General features: G+C 40.7%; 1 long non-coding RNA gene across 1 annotated transcript; it reads right to left on the bottom strand.

Annotated features, from left to right (window-relative positions):
* Window positions 1-2360: 2360 nt before the first annotated feature.
* On the bottom strand, window positions 2361-22768 carry LOC120400314. Its single transcript, XR_005595714.1, has 3 exons — window positions 22719-22768; window positions 7707-7803; window positions 2361-2411 (listed from the first exon to the last, which is right to left on the bottom strand). It is a non-coding gene; the product is annotated as an uncharacterized LOC120400314 (long non-coding RNA).

Below are 22768 nucleotides of genomic sequence, written 5' to 3' on the forward strand. Positions count from 1 at the left end.
TGGGTTTATGGAAAACAGATCATGCCAAACTAGCTTGATATATTTTTTTTATGAGATTACAAGTTTGGTTGATTGACGTAATAATGTTGGTATAATATATCTAGATTTCTGTAAGGCATTTGACTTGGTTCCACATGACATTTTGGTTAAAAAATTAGAACAATATAAAATTCACCTGGCACACATTCAATGAATTAAAAATGGGTTTCATTCAATGAATTAAAAATGGTTTTCAAAATGTAATTATAAATGGGGAATCATCATTGAGTGAGTGTGTTTCCAATGGGGTCCCGTACGGGACTGGTTCATGGTCCTATGCTATTTAATATTTTTATCAATGACCCGGAAGAAAACATAAAAACATCACTGATGAAGTTTGCAGATAACCAAAAAAAAAAAAGGGGTGTGTGGTAAATAATAAAGAGGATCTGGATTGCTTGGCAAACTGGGCGCAAGCAAACAATATGCATTTTAATGACAAAATATAAATGTATAAATATAAGAAAAAAGAATGTAGACCATAATTACAGGAAGGGGGAGCTCTATCCTGGGAAGCAGTGATTCTGAAAAAGATTTGGGGGTCATGGTGGATAATCAGCTGAACATGAGCTCCCAGTGTGACGCTGTGGCCAAAAGAGCTAATGCGTTTATGGGATGCGTAAAGAGGACTCTTGGCTAGGAGTAGAGAGGTTATTTTATCTTTATATTTGGCACTGGTGCAAAAATGCAGGGATACTGTGTCCAGTTCTGGTGCCCACAGTTCAAGAATGATGTTGATAAATTGGAGAGGGTTCAGAGAGGAGCCACAAGAATGATTCATGGATTAAAAATATGCCTCATAGTGATAGAGTAAAATAGCTCAATCTATTTATCTTAACAAAAAGAAGGTTAAGGGATGACTTGATTACAGTCTATATGTATCTACGAATATTTGATAATGGGCTCTTCAATCTAGCAGAGATTGGTATATAACACAATCCAGTGTCTGGAAGCTGAAGCTAGATAAATTCAGACTGGAAATAAGGTAAATTTTAATGGTGAGAGTAATTAACCGCTGGAATAATTTATCAAGGGTCACGGTGGATTCTCCATCACTGACAATTTTTAAATCAAGTTTGGACATTTTTCTGAAAGATATGGTCTAGGAATTATTTTGGGGAACTTCTATGGCCTGTGTTATACAGGAAGTCAAATAAGATGATCACATTGGTTCCTTCTTGGCTTGGAATCTATGAATCTATGATACCAACATTATGTACGTGTTTATACAGTAGGTAATTTTTCCTGCTGTTCCCTATTTATATTGTATCAAGTAAAACAGTTCAGACCAATTTAACAGGCAAATTCTCGGTTTTATGTCCTACCTTCTCAATACAATTTTCTGAGTAAATTAAATGGATGTGAAAGTCAGGGTCTAATAACATTGGCCCTGAGACAGACAAGTTTCCCACAGGGCCAATCTCATTTTGCCAAATTATATGGTGGTTTATGATGTGGACTAAATGAAAACACCGAAATTACTTACACTTATGACCTAGAAGAGGGATTGAGCACAAGGCTTGAGAGGTAAAAGACCAGTGTAAACCACTGGCCTCTCTGGAAACAGTAAAGTTGCTTTGTTATATGTTACTGTTCAGGTCCACCAATTTCTACATAAAACTGAAATAAAAAGACACAAAAAAACAGAGGGTGAAAAATACCGAATGTTAAGATCTGAGGCAGGGATGCCTTCAGGAGATTAATATGGAAAAGTAATGAGAAGAATTTAAAATCACTTGTGCCACTTCCTAGTGCCGATTTAAGGGCTCCTACTTCCTTTTATGTCATGCAAAGAATAAAAGACCTGATTCAAAATTCAATGAAGTCAATGGAGAGACTGAATGACATTGAAAAATCACATTCTGAAAGAGAAAAGAGCATCTTCCACTTTTGCAGCCAAACAAAATGCAAAACAATGGGGCTGAAAGTCAAGACCTGGAAAGACAAAAAATAAACAAAAAACAAACAGACAAAAAAAAACCAACCTCCACCTCCCCCCACCACTTGAAAGAATTGTTAATGAGAAAAGCAAACATCACAAAGGTGAAAGTGGCAGAGCTACTAATTCAAACAAGGACAGGCTCTTATTCTTAGGTATTTTGTAATTTAATATGCCCTAATGTAGCTCAAACACAAATAATTCAGGTAATACAAACTTAATCCTTTGGAGACCACAGAAATACTATATATACATACATTCACCGAAGCATTCATTTGGCTGGCAGTCTGGAAAATTCCAGCATTCTGTGAATGTGCAAACATAGCAATGTGCTGCCATAATTTCAACAAGGGGCTTCCTCCAAAATTTGCCTTCTTGGTTGGTGGTATGTCTAGCTGCCAAATAGGGCTCCTTGGAAAAGGTTTTTTCTTTTCTGTGGGAAATTTTGGAAAAAAAAATGTTTTTTTTCAGCATTTCCCAGAATTTTTTGTTTTGTTTTTTCAACAAAAATCTTGAACTGAACACTGAAACATTTTTGGTTTTTGACAATCAATTTTTTTTGTTTGTTTTCCAGCTTTGTGAGGAGAGAAGGGAGAGAGAGCACAGGAGGGGAACCTAAAATCTGGAAAACAAAAAGTTTTAAATATTTCAAGTTTTTGAAATTTCAAAATGGCTCATGAAAAATGTCATTTATTCAAAAAGCCACTTTCCATTTAAGGTTTTGATGGAATTCTTTAGACCAGCCCTTCCGCAAAGTTGTGTGCAGTTCCACATGGGACATAAATCAGAGAGAATTGCTGATTTCAGGGCAGTGGGAACAGCTGTGGAGTGCAGACAAGAGCCTATCCCTCAGAAAGAGCGTGTATTGTGACTAGAGCCATGCAATTAACTGAGATTTTTGGTTCATTGCCGGAACCGTAAAAATGAATTTTTTTTAAAGTTGAAAAATGTTTGTTTTGCAGGCATTTTGTTTTGTTTTTTAATTTAACCCTTTTTGGAAAATAAAACTAAAATAAAAGTGGAAACAACGTCATTTCAAATCAAAATATTTAGTTTAGGAAATGTCAGAACAAAGCATTTTGATGTTCATAGAACCATAGAAGATTAGGGTTGGAAGAGACCTCAGGAGGTCAGCTAGTCCAATCCCCTGCTCAAAGCAGGACCAACCCCAACTAAAATCATCCCAGCCAGGGCTGTGTCAAGCCGGGCCTTAAAAAGCTCTAAGGATGGAGATTCTACCACCTCCCTAAGTAACCCATTCCAGTGCTTCACCACACTCCTAGTGAAATTGTTTTTCCTAATATCCAACCTAGACCTCCCCCACTGCAACTTGAGACCATTGTTCCTTGTTTTGTCATCTGCCACCACTGAGAACAGCCTAGCTTCATCCTCTTTGGAACTCCCCTTCAGGTAGTTGAAGGCTGCTATCAAGTCCCTCCTCATTCTTCTCTTCTGCAGACTAAATAAGCCCAGTTCCTTCAGCCTTTCCTCATAAATCATGTGCCCAGTCCCTTAATAATTTTATTGCCCTCCGCTGAATACTCTCCAATTTGTCCACATCCTTTCTGTAGTGGCGGGCCCAAAACTGAATGGAATATCTAGATGTGCCCTCACTAGTGCCAAATAGAGGGGAATAATCACTTCTCTCGATGTGCTGGCAATGCTCCTACTAATGCAGCCCAATAAGCTGTTAGCCTTCTTGGCAACAAGGGCACACTGCTGACTCATATCCAGCTTCTCGTCCACTGTAATCCCTAGGTCCTTTTCTGCAGAACTGCTGCTTAGCCAGTTGGTCCCCAGCCTGTAGCAGTGAATGGGATTCTTCCATCCTAAGTGCAGGACTCTGCACTTGTCCTTGTTGAGCCTCATCAGATTTCTTTTGGCCCAATCCTCCAATTTATCTAAGTCATTCTGGACCCTATCCCTACCCTCCAGCATATCTACCTCTCCCCCCACCTCACTTAGTGTTATCCACAAACTTGCTGAGGGTGCAATCCATCCCATCATTCAGATCATTAATGAAGATGTTGAACAAAACCGGCCTCCAGACCGACCCCTGGGGCACTCCGCTTGATACTGGCTGCCAACTAGACATCAGGCCATTGATCACTAACCATTGATCCCAACAATCTAGCCAGCTTTCTATCCACTTTATAGTCCATTCATCCAATCCATACTTCTTTAACTTGCTGGCAAGAATACTGTGGGAGACCATATCAAAAGCTTTGCTAAAGTCAAGGTATAGCCTGTCCACCGCTTTCCCCATATCCATAGAGCAAGTTATCTCATCATAGAAGGCAATCAGGTTGGTCAGACATGACTTGGTGAATCCCTGTTGACTGTTCCTGATCACCTTCCTCTCCTCCAAGTGCTTCAAAATGGATTCCTTGAGGACCTGCTCCATGATTTCTCAAGGGACTGAGGTGAGGCTGACTGGTCTGTAGTTCCCCGGATTCTCCTTCTTCCCTTTTTAAAAGATGGGCACTATATTTGCCCTTTTCCAATGGTTCAGGATCTCCCCTGATCGCCATGAGTTTTCAAAGATAATGGCCAATAGCTCTGCATTCACATCCAGGGCCGGCTTTAAGCCGATTCCCCCAATTCCCTGGAATCGGGCCTGTGCTTAAGAGGGCCCCGCACCTTAGGCGTCTTTTTTATTTTTAAAATTTTTTTTACTCACCCAGCAGCGTGTGTGTGTGTGTGTGTGTGTGTGTGTGTGTGTGTGTGTGTGTGTGTGTGTGTGTGTGTCTGCTCCGGGTCTTTGGCGGCATTTCAGGGGCAGAGGGGGGGTGTCTGCTCCAGGTCTTTGGTGGCATTTCGGCAGTGGGGGGGGTCCATTGGTGCCACGGAAGACCCAGAGTGGACCCCCAGCCGCAGAAGTGCCGCCGAAGCCCCGGACGGCCGCCGGGGAATTCGAATCGGGCTCCGCCGTTCATAAAGCTGGCCCTGTTTACATCAGTCAACTCCCTCAGCACCCTTAGATCCATTGCAGCCAGCCCCATGGACTTGTGCATGTCCAGCTTTTCTAAATAGTCCTTAACCTGTCCTTTCACCACTGAGGGCTGCTCACTCCTCCCCATACTGTGCTGCCCATTGCAGCAATCTGGGAGCTGACCTTGTCTGTGAAGACCGAGGCAAAAAAAGCATTGAGTACTTCAGCTTTTTCCACATCATCTGCCACTAGGTTGCCTCCCCCACTCAGTAAGGGTTCCACACTTTCCCTGACCTTCTTCTTGTTGCTAACAAACCTATAGGAACCCTTCTTGTTACCCTTCACATCCCTTTCTAGCTGCAACTCCAATTGTGATTTGGCCATCCTGATTACACCCCTGCATGCTTGAGCAATATTTTTTTTCAGAATGTTTTCCCAATCAAAACAATTTGATGAACTTGACACAAATTTGTGAAATGTTTTGGTCAACCTGAATGTGCATTTTTTATTAAAAAAAAATTAATCCAAAAAATTTTGCCCACCTGTAGTTGGGACCCAAGGGCAGATAGGGTCTTTGAGGTATCTGCAGAAACCAGGCTGTTGGAGGGAGTGGAGTGCAGCATGTTTTTCCTGGGTAAACTGTTGAGAGTATTTCCAGTCTGAAATCTATAAGAGCTGATCTTCTTGTAAGAGAAGCCAGGGGCTAAGTCTGACTCATCAGAAATGTTCATTAGACAAGACAGAGACATTTTAGTTTGGTTATCATAATGTACTTAAATTAAGAGAAAGTATCATGTGCTATGTGGGGCTAAGCTGCAATTGTGGAGTAAACAATACCTTTCTCCTAGTGATGTGAGCCAGCGAAACCACATTCTTTCCCTTCCTAATTGAAAAGTCCTCTTTTTACTTTTGATTTTTACGTCTTCATGAGGTTAATGGGTGTGTCCTCAAAGGGAAAGGTAGAGATGTCATACTCTGCTAGTTGGTCCTTTTGCAGAAGAGGAGGGAAATGGTTTTGAAAAATGTTATATATAGTTACTGGGACAGCTAACTCCAGATGTTTTAGCCTGTTGGGGGCCATGTAAGTGGTTGTGTGTGAATTGCCTAATGGGAACACTTCCAATGGATTAATATTTAAGTCCAGAGCTTTCCCCATATTGATTCAGTAAGTCACAGGGGAGGGGAGTTAGGTAGATCAATACATCAGCCCAAAACAAAGATTTGTATATGTATTGGCTCTATTTGGATGGCTTTTGCTAGTAATTCAATGACAAGAATTGCATAAAGGGGAGATGATACGGCATATCTCTGCCTAGTACCTCCTTTTAAATCCAAGGGAGCTGGTTGAGTGTTCTAGTTAGTACTGTAGCTGTGGGGTATTGGCAAAAGGGTTGTATCCCAAATCTAAATTTAAATGTTTACACTTTTAACGCGTACGATAAATATTCCTAGGAGATGCTATAGAAAGCTGTATTGAACTCAAGACTGAGAAGCTATACATCTTTTTCTATTGTAAATGATGTATAATATTTAACAACTCTTTAATCTTGCTGATGACTGCACAACTGTAGGTAAAATGTAGTTATAGGTAGATGTATTGGCTTGTAGGAGGCACATTGTTCAATATATTGCTTCACATAGGGTTAGTAGCAAGTGTCTTTATTGTCTTGGTACGCATGCATACACTGCAAAAAGAGGGGTTACCAAAGTGTGTAAAATTGTTAAAAAATGTATTGTTACCATCTGGTCCAACTACTTTGTAGACCAGTAATTGTTGCATTGCTGTATTTATTTCATCTTGGGACACACTTGCTGCTAGGATTTTTGGATAATTGTGTGTCTAACAAGGGTAAAGTTAGTTTGGCTAGAAATTTTATGGTGTTTGGATATGGAGTTTTCTCCAGGGTCTAAAGTTTCTGATGATGTTCTGTAAATTTTCATTTTCTGTGTCAGTCTATTGTTCTGCCTGGAGTTTTGCATTTGAGAGCTCCAATATGCATTCTGTGTTTGCTGAGTGATGTATAAATTTCCTAACCTTTTCCTTGGTTTATTTTCTAATTTAAAGAACCTTTACTTTTGTAAACTATTTGCTACGTCATTCAAGAGAAGTGTTTTATTCTTTTATTGTCCAGGCAAATATCATTTATGTATCAAGGCACCGTGTTGTAAACAGGAGACACTGGAGTCATATGTTTCTTGGGTCTGACCCTTATTGCCATTGAAAAGCAACCTGGTCCAGTTGGGATGGGATGCTGCACTGGGAGCTGGACTTGCCAGTGACCTCCTGTGTGACCTTGGGCAAGTCTCTGCACCTGTTTCCCTTCCTACCATTTGTCTGTCTTGTCTGCTTAGACTGTAAATTGTTTAGCGCAGAGACTGCTCTCTTACTAAGTGTTTGTACTGTGTGTAGCATAATGGGGTCCCAATTTTAGCTGAGGCCTTTGGGCACTTTAATAATACAATTAATTAAAAATACCTTATGTTCTAAAATGATTTCCAATTGAATTTAGTGTTAAGGGGATTGTTTCTGAATTCAGACTGTGTGTAGGGTAATAATTACTTGTAGCAAAGGTTGGTATAATTCCCACAATAGGCAGGGGTTTATGCCGATGTCATTGAACTCATAAAATTGTTTTGTATTAACTTTTATCAGGGTTTTAAAGGATGATCTAGAAAGTAAATGGGAAATCTCCACTTTGAAGTTGAGATTTTGATGCTAGGTCTGCTACAACCAGACAGGAATATAATCTGAAATTATAATGGATCTAATATAATGGATGTAATACATCTACCTACCTCGGTCAAAAATGGGTCTAGCCTAGAATAGGGCTTGAACTGGATGTCAGTGGGGCATAGGTCTCATGCTAGCCTTCTGCACAAGGGAGGATTTCACCTTACAAGAATAAAATGAAAAATCTTTACCATTTAGCTTTAAGTACTTCCGAGCTTCAGTAATCTATGATTGTTATTACAGGACAATAGCGATCAAATATCTTATCCAATTAAACCCACAGTGGGGATCTGAGATAGGCATAACATGTTGGAATTTGGGCAGGATGCTTATCTGGTGGTAGCTGTTGCTTAGAGTAAGTAGAGTCATGATAGAGTAAGAGACCTTGCTGAAAATATTCAGGCACATAATTTTATATAGAAGGAAAATGGCATTTGGAAAACTGGAGCTGAGTGCTATGCAAGTCTGTTATATAAGAAATCCACTAAGATTTTGTCCCCATATGCAGTACAAGGCAGCACTCTGTCATGTATCTCTCTGCTTGAGAGCAGAATGAAATCTTTAGTGTTTGTGTTCCCCTTTGTGAACCCAGAGCTCTGTTGTTTGATTTGCTTTAAAAAACAAAAACAAAGACAAAAAATAAAATGAAAAATGGTTCTTCCTGCAAACTGACCCCAACACAGTTGCTACAGAGAATTCTTTCCCAGGTGTCTAGCTGGTGGGTCTCACCCACATGCTCAGGGTTTAACAGATTGCCATATTTGGGGTCAGAAAGGAATTTTCCCCTGGTCAGATTGGCAGAGTTCCTCAGGATTTCTCACTTTCATCTGCAACGTGGGGCATGGGTCACTTGCTTGTTTGACCTATAGTAAATGGTGGATTCTCTGTAATTTGAAGTCTTTAAATCAAGATTTGAGGACTTCAGTAACACAGCCAGAAGTTATGGGCCTATTGCCAGAGTGGGTGGATGAGGTTCTGTGGCCTGTAATGTGTAGGTCAGATTAGATGATCTTGATGGTCCCATCTGGCCTTAAAATCTATGAGCTCAGGACCATTGTGTTGGATATCCCTATGTGTCTATAACTCTGTGCCTTGCCTGTATAAATTTATATAATAGAACCTCTTGGTTGGAAAATCAAATTGACTTAGATACTTATAATTTAATTCACCTTCTGATCTACCTGTAGGATGCTTTTCTTGTATGACATTAAAAATTAGAGGTCTTATCCTGCCCCATTAAAGTCAGCTGGATTTTTGCCATAGACTTCTATGGGAGCAGGAGCAGGCCCCAGAAGTCACGTATTGAAGTAATCTTTATTCATGCAGGTATTCACACTGAAGTCAAATGGGATTAATTGCAGGACTGGATCCCAGGAAAACAAAATAGTTTTGGTTAGTACAAATAAAGGAGTGGGAATAACAATCAGAGCAGACTCCACAGCATGTTACTGGGAGTCTGCTGAGAATGGGGAATAGAAATAGAATTAAACTAATTTTCACTCAGTATTAGATAATGACATCTATGTCCAAGGTATGTGACAGAACTTGTGTTATAGTCTTCATCTGAGAGAGAGAGAGAAACAAACACTTGCGTCTTTGGAGACTTTGAAACTGCTGTTTGGCCTGATATGCCTGAGGAGTCACTTGATTTCGATGAAGTGAGGTTTCCATTACCAGTTGGATTAGTCTCAGCCAGCAGAGGTCATTTCTCCAATCTAGACATGTCTAGGAAGGAAAATACCCTATTCTGTATTATTGCCAGAAGTACGTCAATGTCAGATTCAATTATGAGAGAGACAGAGCGAGAGAGATGAGGTGGGAGGGGGGGCACCTTACTTTTAGATAAGGCCTTCTGCCCAATACTGTATATTCTCATATTCCAAGTACTTTCCCTAGTGGTGAACCTATTTTCCATCTTTTTCCATGCATCTTCACATCTCCTTCTTGATATTATCTTGAGACCGTTGAAGTGTAGCTGCTGCTCACTCACTTAAATATCACAAAAACACCCATAAATAGGAAACAAATCTATATGCTACTGTAAGAGACGCACAAGAGCACTTTGGAAAGGAATGCATGATGGACTCAGACTGATTCAAGATGACTTAACTACATTGAGGCTTCTTTCCCCATCCTTTAGATTAATGGGATTAGTCACATTTTCAAATGTTTACTACTTTAGGCGGAGAGAAGGGGAGAAAGTGGCACTGCTACCAATTCCATTAATATCCTTTGCATGGTACAAAGGAATGGAAAGCGTCTCTCTGTTTTTTCTCTTTCTTTTTTCTTTTTCTTTTCACGTACTCACTCTAAAAACGGCACAGTTCTTTTGAGGGGAACCTTTATTTACAGTTTCTTTTTGTTTTGTTTGGAGAACATGCCCTTTACTGTGATTAAGGAATAATTGGATTCATTTTGAATTGTGGTAAATGGCACAGTATTCTTTTCATGAAGTTTCTGGATCCGCAATTACATTTCTGCAACACTGTCTAGCAGTCATGAGAGATTAGCAGTGTTTTCTTCTTCTGCCATGCAGTTCTCTAATGGAACACAAATAAATCAAGAAATGTAGATTGTATCAAAACCCACTGTATATTGCTTTGAAACTATTGGGTCATTCTTGGATACAGAAGACTGACACATAAATCTATAAGAACTATTTCCAGAAAATATGTACTGGGCACTGTCCTCCCTTTCTTCCTTTTAAGTTCAAATTTCATAATTAGAACAAGATGAACAATAGTATCCTCTCACAGAAGAATAAAGATGCGCTCGACTCCCTTTCTGCTGCCTTTGAAAGATGAATAAATGGATCTTTTCTTCAGCCTTGCTAAATCTTCTCTTCCTCTTCACACCTTGCTCCGTTTTTGAGCATTTCAATAGGGACGAGTGAACTGCTTAGATAAGAGCCACCTCTAGAAAGAACTTCAAAGAAAAAGACAGGGACAGGCAGGCATAGAGAATTCCTTTGGAACACAAAATACAGGTATATTTGGCTCCTTGGTGTTGGCGGTGACCTTTGTTTTGTTATAATTTTAGTTTCTGTGGCAGCAGAAATTGTGCACTTTTTTTTTTTGTCCAATAAAGTTGTCAGTTTTGGAAACGTTTGTTCAGGTACAAGGACTGAAGGCTGGCTGGAAGAAAATAACCCTGCATGGTACAGTGGGATGATCCTGTGCCCATCAGAGTGGGACTCTTTCCCTTCTACCCATGTCTACAATGTGCAGACAGGCACCATCTCACAAAATACTTACCCCAAAGTTTTCATCCTATTGTGTGGAGAGTTCAGTGGAATGATTCTCCTTGCTGTTAATGGGAGGTGTTCGGCAGAAACCTTGTGCAAGGCTAACCTCTTTAAAAAGAGAGAATTTCTTTAGAAGCACATAGAGAGCTCATTAAGTCATCTCTTGATGAGATGTAAGGGAAGGTCTTGAGTATTTGAAACAATTAAAGAACTCATGGAACTTTGCAAAAGAGTTAAGGGTGTAAATCCTGCTGTTCTGGCCAAGTTCCAATTTGGTTAATTACGTTCTGCTTATTTAAAATTCCTCCTGTTGTTTTACTTTAAGGTAGTCTTTATGCCTAGCTGCAACTATTTTGTAATGTTACTGTGAACTGTTTAGAACATTGCTGGTTAAATACCAGAAAAATATTTGCCAAATACATTTTTCTATGAAAATTGTGGTTATCCATCAAATATTGTCTCCTGTGAATAGTATTCTAACAGCTTATGGCTGGTTGAATGCCACAAAAGAGCTGAATCTAACAAATTAGTTGACAAAAAAGGCAAAATTATTTGAAATAATGTGTGAATTAAATAATATTTGCCTAGCCATTGTTTAAAGGCTGCCACTTTCCATCTCAGTAGGGGTTACATATCAATGAAGTGACTCTTGTAAAAATAGTTTAGAGTTTGTCATGTGCTTTATCATCTTTATTTGAGAGGTGATATCTAAATAGCCATTGTTATTGTAAGCCAACCCTGATTTTCATGTGGAGTAAAAAAAATGTCATTTTAATGCTCAAGTCAATGGGACTGTAGATGAATGGAGTGCCAGTCAATTAATCATGTTTGTCTTTCAGAGAAGACTTTAAAAACCCAGACCCTTGGGACCTTTTCATAAGAATAGGAGTATGCGTTGGTGGAGAAGATGATTGTCCAATAGCTTATAAAACACCTTGGAGTCCTTTCAGATGAAAGGTGCTACAAACATACAGAGTTGTTATATGTAACCTAATAGGGTTGTTTGACAATGAAAAAGGCTTTCAGTGAGTTTTCTTTCTCAAGGTTGTATTTTTGAGGCATTTAGACTGTTTGCCACAGAGAGAATTAAACCAAAGTGGGTTTACATAAATGAAAAACCAAGAACGCCTTCCCCCAAAGACCTCTCCTTTCCTGTGTCAGGTGCCTCTTTTTACAGTCACCTGTACACTCTCCAAAGTACTGACTGAGCCTTTGGTCCCCAGCCCTGCCTTATTACTCTGCTTTGTCAAAGCAGGGCCTCAGGACATTGCCACACAACACAACACGAAACAAGGAGGGAGAAAAAGAACAACAAAAGCAACAAACTTTTAGGCCTTCTCTATATATCATAATCCGGTCTACAAATTTGACCCGAAAAGTGCAAAATGTAGAGAGTCCACAAATTATTTATATCTGTCAATACAAGAGAAGGCTGAAAAGAACTACAGAGGGCCCAAACAAAGCTATGGAAAGAGGTGGCATAGGGCTGATGTAAATACAAGGTAATGCGGTTAAATTCATAGATTCGAAGCCTAGACTACTCATACATAAAGCTAGATTCAGTATAACCTCTCAGGAAAGAGAGCAGGCTATCGTTGTAGACAGTTCACTGAAACATCTGCGCAGTATGAAGTGGTAGTCCTAAATACAAATAAAATGCTAGTGTATAAAAAAAGGGATAAGAAATAATACTGAAAATATATATTTATATAAATTATATAAATCAGTGATACTCCTTCAGCTAGAATTCTATGTTCATTTTTAATCAATAGAAGAGATCAGAGATCTAAATTGTAAACAACAAAACTCCTACTTTTCAGCCTGCATTTATACGAGCATCATAAATATGCAAAAAAGCACTCAAGTACTGTTCTTTGCAGGTCACTTTTAAAGGGACACTCATCATTGAGGCTACATCTCACTATCTTACTTTTGGAATAAAATGTGAGTCAGTTGCAAAACAATAAAAGGTGAATCAACTGAAGAACCAACCAATCAATCAATCAATCAATCAATGAGTGAGAACATTTGAAGTCCTAAATTCTCTGGCTGCCAGGACTGTGATTAATCAGTTCAGAGGTTGGTGATTTCAATTTTTTTGTCTCTAAACAAAACTTGAAGGCTGAGAAAATAAAAGACATTGGCAGCAGGTAAAGCTAATTTGCAATTCCCCTATGCTGATTATAGTGTTTTACAGGAGACAAGCCTACTAAAGTGATGTAACAGATTGCCAGAGTGCCCAGCAGCACAATGCCAATAAGACATATTATTTCGCCTTTAAATTGATGGAAACACTATGAGTAATCTTTTCCATCAAGTTCCCACAATCCCTTTTCCTCTAGGAGCAAATATAAGAAAAACTGGGATCTGAAAAACATTCCTCCCACAACAAAGAATGACTGAATTTTCTTTCTGCCCTACATTTGAGCTTGGTGACACTTGGGCCTGTTCCTGCTCTCACTGATGTCAATGGTGAGATTTCTATTGACTGAAATAGGAGTAAATCAGGCCCATTGTGCAAGTCTTCTCTCCATAGGGGACCAAATTTCTGCTGACATAACTCCACTGACTTTGATAATTATGGGGCCTTAATTTTTGCTGACATAACTGTGAATGCATCCTCTATCAGGGCTTTTGCAATGCGCACCATGTATTTTTCAAGGTTATTTTGCCAAAATAGTGAAGAATCAAAGTTGCTCATGTGCAATTTAGATCTGCATTTGATTCCTTGTTTCTCTTCTATGTGAAAGTTTTGTGTTTTTATTCAACCACAGAGATAATACAATAAAGCTCCAGAATGAATCTCCAAACTATTATAGGACAGACTGTGGGTATGTCTACATTGCGAGTGGGAGTGTTCTTCTCATGCATTGGTTAAGAGTTAACTCAGGTAAAATATAAAATGCTAAGAAAAAATTGATCTTGGTTAAGGAATTTATGCTAATCAGGTAACATTAGTAGATTATTGTTTTAGCAGGCCCTGACAGAGCATTGCAGCTAAAGCTGCTTCAGAATTTCCGTGAACAAACTCCTGTGTTTCTGAGAAGTTTATCAACTTTCTGAGATTGCTCAGAAGGATGCCAGTTTTGGTGATGTGGAAACTTGTTCCCCAAAAACTACACCAATTCATTGCAGAGATACTACCAAACAACCATCAGAAATTAATAATGACCTGGTGATCTAGAGGTGATCTGATTTCAATGATTTGATCCACAGGTGAAATTTTTGTTCTCTCTGTCATTACTGATCTCCTGAACCTATCAGTACACTCAAAAGAGCCTTGAACCTCAGTGGAAGTGGATAAATGTAATGGTTCAGTTCAGATTGGATCAGGTCTAAAGAAAGAAGGTAGCAACAGGAGGTGGAGAGATGATTTAGCCTTTTCCTTATTTTTCCTCATTTTTCTGTATAGGTCAGTTATTCGGCAGCATGAAACTTGATCTTACAACATTTTGACTAAGACGATAGAGTTGTTTGTCATTAGAAATTCTAATATCCCATAGGGTTTAGGAATAGGCCTCTCTGTGACTTCTTTTATAGACCCTCTTTCTCTGTAGTACAGTTACAGTATCCTTTGTTGTAGTGTTTCTAGGCTACCACTTCGCCACTAACACACTAAGCCTATCAAGTCTTTTATTGTGCTATAGAAACCATGAACACATAAAATTCATTTGACACAAATTTTTGCATCCTTTTTCCAAGACCTTAACCCTTCTAACCTTTGAATTAGTTCTGAGTGCAAATTATGAATAAAAGCAGCCAAGTGCCTCCTGGGCCTGGTAATGGGATATAGAGCCTTTTATCTTCAAGTAAAATCCGGCCCATGTTAGCAGTGGACAAAGTTTGTTTACTTGACCACTTGTTGGCCTATAAAAATGGAGGGATTTATAAAGGGCAGTAGACACCCAAACCCAATTAAATTTCAATGGGATGTGAATTGGTAGTACCAATTCAGATATTTCTGCGTGTGTGTGTGAAACTATGTTCCTCACCCTACTCCTGGCAGGAACCCCATTCCAGTCCCCACTTGTCCATCCCCCCCACATTTCCTGCCACAGAGGCCACAGGTTTCTATTAGCCGAGGGGTCTCTCATCTCTCTTACCCACAACACATGAGCTGGTGGTGCCAGAAGCTGAGTTCTCAGCAGACTTCCTTGCACTCCAGCAAACAGGAATAGACTCCCTGTGTGCTAGGTGGCAGTACCCTTGGGCCTGTCCACAACTCACTGAAATTTGGCCCAGACAAATTTGGCCCTCTGGACATAGGGGCAGCTGGTCAAATTTCAGTGGCGTTGTGACCAGGCAGCCAGAGTGATGCTCTGGACTACTCCAACAGCAGCCATACTGATTTAGTAGTGCTTAAAACTGGTTGGGTCATTCCCCTCCTACTAGCTCTGTGGCCTATGGAGCAAATGCAAAAACCTTAGTGAGAGGCCATTTGTTCCCCCAGCTCCCCTAATTGGGGCCACTGATTTGAACCCTTAAATTCCACAGGCTTGTTTTAAAATCCTAGACTGTGTTGTTGGCCTTAGCCTAGCTTGTAGTGAACTGGTGACCATATCACAAAATTCACCATTATAACGTAGGTTCCCTCTAAGCTACATGGCCACTGTGACAGACTATTAAGCGCTGTGCAGGCACTCAGGCTGTGGCAGGGAGAGATGCCTCTCTTCCAGCCCCAACTCAGCCCAGCCCAGCCCAGCCCAGCCCTGCCATGGCCGGGGGAGAGGTCCCAACCCAGCCCAGACCTGCCACAGCTGGGGGGAGAGGCGCTCCTCTCCTGGCCCCAACCCAGCCCTGGCCTGGACCTGCTGCAGCCGGGGGAGAGGCGCCTGTCCCACGCCCCAACCCTAGCGCTGCCCTGCCCTGCCTCTCCACACCAGCCCAGTTGCTTCTGTGGGGAGAGAGAGCTGGGGGGAGTTCTCTCTCCCCACCATAGTCTGCATAGCCTGCACCCCAAACCTCTCATTCCTGGCTCCACCCCAGAGCCTGCACCCCCAGCTGGAGCCTTCACCCCCCTGAACGCCAGTCCTCTGCCTCATCCTTGGCCCCACCCCAAAGCTCAAAACCCCAGCCAGAGTCCTCACTCCCCCGCATCCCAACCCACTGCCTCAGCCCTGAGTCCCCTCCCACACTCTGAACCCCTTGGCCCCACCCATGTCACACAAATTTTGTTATGTGCACCAATATGGAGGTGACGTGTCACAAAATTCATCCCACACATGTGTGGGGAAAATTAGGGGGAACACTGATCATAACTGGCACTGAGTCACAGTGAAGCAGTTTCAGCAGCCCAAGGACTGCACTAGCATGGAGACTAAACTAGCTTTCTCAGTATTCTTTTCTGAAGATGTCACTTATAGGGGTTGAGTTGTGTTGGTGGGGCATTTTGGAGAAACTTACTCTGCTGCTGCCTATGGGATACATTAGATAGGAAAAAAACAACCCAACAAACAACATCTCCTTCGCTCCAAAAGTTGTTGAAGGTATATAAACTCTCATGCATCCAGGCATAAGCCAGTCTATAGCTGATGGGGGTTTCCTGCACTTTCCTCTGAAGTGTCTGGTTTTGGTCACAGTCAGAGACAGAATAGTGGACTTGATGGACAGCTGGTCAGATATGGGATGTCAGTTCCTATGTTCCAGTCCCTTTGCTGTGGTTAAGCAGGGAGTTAATTCTTTGGGGCTGTCAAATTTTTGTCAGCACTGAACTGAATTTTAAAATGGCATGAAAATGATAAAAGCAGTTAGTGTCTAAAGTGAAGAGAGGCAGCAACACAGATAAATTTGTAGGACTAGATTCCTGGGGAGGGCAAAATGTGCTTGGTTCAAATCAGGGGTTTGTATGCTAGGGAGGCATCAAACTCCCCTTTCTTTGGCTCTGGTCCTGTACCTGCTTTGTGCATGCCATTCTCCTTGTGCTGTCTAAATATTGCTCTGACTTACAACATCCAGGACTGGTGTGGTGTCGGGATGTCCTGCCCAGCCCCCGCTTTCTGTAGCCATGCTCTTCCCATATGTCATAGGTGTGTGGCATACACTTCTCCGTGCTGGTTTTAAAGAATTCCTCCTTGTACTGGAGGGACCCTCCAGGGGCATTTAAAACACATTTATAGCTGCATTATACTAGCAGTGCAGCACAAAGTGGCTGCAGCACACCTGTGGATTGGGCCCATGGTATGAAAAAGAGGAAATGGACAAAGGAAGATACTGTAGTCTGTGTTTGCAGGAACAATTCCTTTATTTGTTTGAATAAGAAAAAAGGATCCACGACTGTAATGTGCTGGAGGAAACATTCTGCAACCAAACTGAAAGAAGGGTGTTTTCCTTGTCTCCTATGGAGCTCACCCCCTGCTCTGAATACTGCAAAATTGTCCCTGCTAATAAAGAGCCTTCTCTCCAGAGGCCATAAGACACTTCAGAGGGAATACCTTTTGCCTTTTGAATGTATTGGATTCTCCAGAAATGTTCTAAAAGACCTTCCCTTTAATATTCAAATTACACACCAGTTGAACACTGCACTACGCTAGCCATATATTCAGTATATTCTTCAGGCAGAAAGTATAGGCTTCCAGAAAGTACTCTTTGTTTATTTGTCAAGTGGAATTGCTCCTTCCTTGCCTAGGGTTATGAGAACACATTTTTGTTTAAATAGAAAAACAAATTAATAGATTCCTTAACCCTCTTCTCTGTGAGCACACACAGCCTGGTTCAAGGTTTATCACAAGCTAAAAGAGATGGCAGCTTTTTCTGAGAGCCCCTTGTTAAAACATTGGCAGCACATCATTGATTCGGGAAGATGCCAGATGTCTCACTTGATGTAAAAACACAATGATTCTAGGAACTGTGGAAAATTTCCAATCTGAGCTATAAGATACTCTGGGAATTTTTTTTAAAATTGGCTGCAATCTTTTCACTAAAGCATATATTGAAAAATTAAAAATTCACAAATAAAATATGGTGAAAAGCTGGACAGTTGGTTTAGCTGTTTTTGTTGGCAGCTTTAAAAACAACTTACACTGATTTTCAGATTGCATTAGAAGTCAACGTTGCACTTTTGTGCTGCTGGGGAATATCCTGCTTCTTGAAGTGGGAAGGCAAGATCCTGGTCCATGCTATTGCCTTCTCGCCTCAGTGGAGCCGTGCAAAGGGAGCCATAAAGCTGCCACCAAGTGGGCAGCTTAGGATTCTATCAGCCTGGGGAAATTCTTGGCTGGTGTAGAGTTGGCAAAGCTGTACTGACTATATGCCACTGATTCCTGCCCCAGGGCATTTGGGGGTTAACCCAAGGAATGGGCAGGCTGGAGCACTGCAGTGCTCCGGTGAGCCACAATGAGAATAATGGCCCAGTGGGGGCTGTTACAGCCAGTGCTAATTAGAACAGCTTCAGGAATGATCTAACTTATGTCCAGGGTCAAAAAGGCCCCCGTCAGCCCCGGGGATCTGGGATGCACAAAAGAGATGCTCAGCTACCTTTGATCTCTACACGTGGGTCTTATACCAATGTACTTCATGCAGTCTCAGACTGGAGCAAGTGGTTTGCTATTTAACCTGAATGGGAGCGTGGTAACACTGCTGTAACAGCCCCGCTGGGCCATTATTCTGATTGAGGAGCATCAGAGCACATGCTAATTTCATGGAATAAGTATGTATTGGATTCATATGGAGTATATACAATATAATTTGTTTGGAAAAATGTACGGGATTGGTGTGTCAGAGAAATGGGGGCTTATCTAGTATCAGTGCCAGTGAAGTAGCACTTAAAATTGGATGGCATACTGGGGGAAACTGATGTGAAATATACTATTCTATACTATGCCAGATATAACTGGACAAAATCAATTTCTCAGAAGTTTACAGTACTCAGATTTTGGGGGAAATGGTGGCAGAAAGAAGCAGTACTTTGCTGTAGCACTTTCCCATCTTTTCCCCAGATTTTTAAGTACTTCCTCTCCAGGTCAAGTATCTGGTAGCTAATGTTATGTGTGCTACACATTTTAGTCTTTGTGACCCGAGGGAGTGTGTGTGATTCTCACACGCATGTCCATTATATTCATTTATTTCTTCTTGGTTTAATAAAAAACCACTCTACAACTTATGGGGGGACTTGGGGCTCTTCGTTTTGGGAGGCTCTTTGGGTCCTCCTGGATTAATATGATTTCCTCTTAAGTATTTGCACAGTGATTTTAAAACAGATTCCATATTGTGTGGAGAATGTACAAAAACTAGGAACACAGCACATTATTTGACACTATCATTGTCAAACTTTACCTTCTGTGATAACGGCTTTTGTCTTTTTTTAATCTGTCAGACAATTCCTTGGAAAAAGTCTCAGCTGCTTTTGTGTGGAGCAATGGTCACACCCAGTGGCCAGTTGGGTTAATCACATATGTGTATTCCCTATGGATATATGAGAGAGAATGACCCAGACTTCATCTCTTATTTACAAATGTCAGTCTGGAATCAAACTGGATGTCAGAAGTAGGGCCTAGTGAAATTAATACATGCCACCTATACTCTCTGCTTTGTTCCATAAAGGTTCTTGATTGATCAAATTGGAGTTCCAGACCATTCATGAAATTAACAGTAGAAAGGAAGTGGACCCCCTATAGAGTCTGGCATTTCTTAAATTAGGTCCTTTGGTTATAATGAGATGCATTTTTAAAGAATTAGTCAAGGACAGGCTGAAACAAAAAGCCTTACTTTTTCCTCATTTTAAATTCACCTTTGTTTCAGCTGTGGAGAGCTTGAAACATTTATACACACAGCTGATTCTTTTTTGATATTATCAATGTAATTTGAAGAAAGACTTTTTCTTTCTTTCTTTCTTTCTTTCTTTCTTTCTTGTGTAAAAATGCACAGCAGTACCATTTATAAATCAAAGGAGGTACACAGATTACTCTCTGTACCCTTTCCTTGTAGCCCAAACCACAGCATCCGCCATTAGCATCACAATGACACTAATGTTGTTTTCTTTCTCTCAATGGAGACTGTTTTGTTAAGATCCCTGTTTTCAATTAGTGTCAATGAATGACACATTAGTGGAAACACTGGCAGCATGTCTCAGTGAATATATAAGTATGGTCTTTGATTTGGGGTGCGAGGGGAATAGCTGATTCTTCAGTGCTGAAAATAGGGAAGGGAGAAGAAGCATTCCCAGTAAATATTAACTTTTAACATTTTCAGGGACATACATTTTATTTTCACTCCATACCTCACATTCTCATGTGCTTAGACCTTAGTGTGGTCCCTTCAAAAGCTCAGATGAGTGATGTAGGGATTGTTCACATAAACTACCATGTCACTTATTTGATAATTAATAGGCAGGCTAAATCTACATCATTTAAATCTGGTCACTCTTGCACCAAATGTAGTTATAAAATATATCTTTAAAAAACTTTATTAGTTGATTCCTTTCCATTAAGTCCTTGTTTATCCTTTACCATCCCCCTCCCCCTCGGAATGGGGCAAAATCTTTTAATTATATATGTTTCTGTTCTTCTTCAAGGTCTACTTTTGGTCACCATCAGTTACTCAGTACTGAATGTAATGTGTTATGTGGGAACTGAAAGACGTATCTCCACTTTTGTGCAGAAGAACCTCTCAAAATTGATCACCTTCAAGGTGTGCCACAAAGAAATAATGAAAATTATGTTAAATTTAGATTTTTGTGCTGAATGCGCCCATTAACTAGGTATTTGTCATCATAGAAATACTTTTCAAGCTAGTTCCTCTATGAATTTTCTTGGTGCTTCTTGGTTCACTGAAGATATCTCAGAATGTAACACTGTAGAAATCTAGAAAATGACATCAAACATTTTCATTTCACCTCAGATAGTATCAGTAAGGTTACTAAATGATGCACTCTGGGAGATCTTAAGTGTCTCATGATTCCCTCTATTAAGAAAATCTCACAAAAAGAATATATAATACGCATGTTAAAATTTTGTTTCTGTGATGAATTTCCTTTCACTCCCAGACTGATTAGTGGGGACATTCAGCACAGGAATCTGTGCTTAATTCACTTTTCATTTTTGCTTTGCAGGTCACATTTAAAAGGAAACGTTCACAGCAGAGCAAACCTGACAAAAGAGAACATTTTATACCTACAGAAAAAAAAATGTGCTTAATTTTTGCCTGAGTTCCTTTAGCTGCTTGTTGAAAATATTGGTGATGTAAAGAAACACTGTCAGGCCCCAAATTCAGATTACGTTCAAGAACAAACAAAATATTTTAGACAAAACCTAAGACAAGTTTGTGATTTAATAAAAAATCAGACTGAAACATTTAAGAAAACAATCTCCTCTGACGCTGCTGAATTGTGCTGGTGTATGAGAAACATAAAGCAAAACTGACTAGAAACTGTCTATAAACATAAATGAAACCATCAAGCCTATTTTAATTTTCCAAGCTGAGAGAAATACAAAAAAGTGAAAAGTAAATTAGATTTTAAAAATTCTTCTGGTTTTAATGATCTAAAGTGGTGGTATCAACATAGGTAAAGAAATAGGATTTATAATCTGACGCAGTCCCTTTTAAAAGGGACCAGCTTCTTCTGCTTGATACTACAGTGAAATCACAGAGCAGTTCTTGTGACATCATAGTCTGTTGCTATGGAAATATGTTATCACAGTAATAGGACTTCAGTACTGAATCAAATAGCTGGGAAGAAGCTGAGCAGTGAACAAACATTTAGCTTTCTCACTCTACTCTCCCACCTCAAGACAGAAAAAGATAAGTGGCCAGTCTCTGAAGTACAACACTTGATGGGCCAGATCCTCGGCCCCCACCACCCTTGGCTGCTTTGCGTTGCTGTGGTGGTACAAAGCCCCCAGATTGAAGGAGAGGTAAATGTGCCATACATCCACCTTTGCCCATCCCCTCAGCTGTCTGACCACAGCTCTGTTGGACCCAAGGAACTGGCTCTATGTCTCTAGAGTAGGTTTGCTATGGTTCTTGGCCCACTCTTTTGGATAGGGTAAAGACAGAAGTAGTAGAGTAATGGATATTTACACAGGCCCCATGTGCTCTTGCAACGGAGCGAAATGTTGTGGGATGAGAGAAGAGATTCTGCCTGGGTCTGAAGCCCGGTATGACTGAGCTGCTCCCACGCTCAGGGCTTGTCTTCACTACCAGGGTAAGTTGACCTAAGTTAGTTACTCCAGCTATGTGAATACGTAGCTTAGGTCGACTTACCATGGTGTCTTCACTGTGCTGTGTCAATGGGAGTTGCTCTCCGGTTGACTTCTCTTATTCTTCTTGGAGAGCTGGAATACCGGGGTCGACCGGACAGCGCTCTGCCATCAATTTAGCGGATCTTCACCAGACCTGCTAAATTGACACCTGCTGCATCGATTGCAGCAGCGTCAATCTTCCTGGTAGTGAAGACCAGCCCTCAGCTGTGCTAGGTAGGGTTGCCAGGTTCATAATGCATGCTATGGGAGTGGGTCAGGTCACATCCAAGGCTATGTAGCTTTATTTGCCCCCCAAGATCCTCTGTTCTTCCCCATGCCTGCCCTGTAGTAGTCTGGCACTCTTTCCCCTTCAAGGAGACCAGCTGACAGGCTAGGGAAACACTGATCCAGAAGCTAATAAAATAACAGATCTACAGCAAGCAACATTTGTCTCATGCTTCCCCTGGATCTACAGCAAGCACGAGGAGATACATGTGGGTCATAGGCTTTCTATGACAGGACAGTGACAGGATCAATTTTATAAGAAGCCATTATAGTCTATGGTGTCAAAGCTCCACCAAAGTCATGACTGCAGTGGGATTAAAATCCTGTCAGGTTTGAATCTGATATGATGTCTACGGGAGATTTCCAAAGCATACCTTTTGCTCCAGGTCCTCATGCTTCAAGGTTGGTCAAGAATGCATTCGGG

Source organism: Mauremys reevesii, linkage group 3, assembly GCF_016161935.1.
Source record: "Mauremys reevesii isolate NIE-2019 linkage group 3, ASM1616193v1, whole genome shotgun sequence".
Classification (NCBI taxonomy): Eukaryota; Metazoa; Chordata; order Testudines; family Geoemydidae; genus Mauremys; species Mauremys reevesii.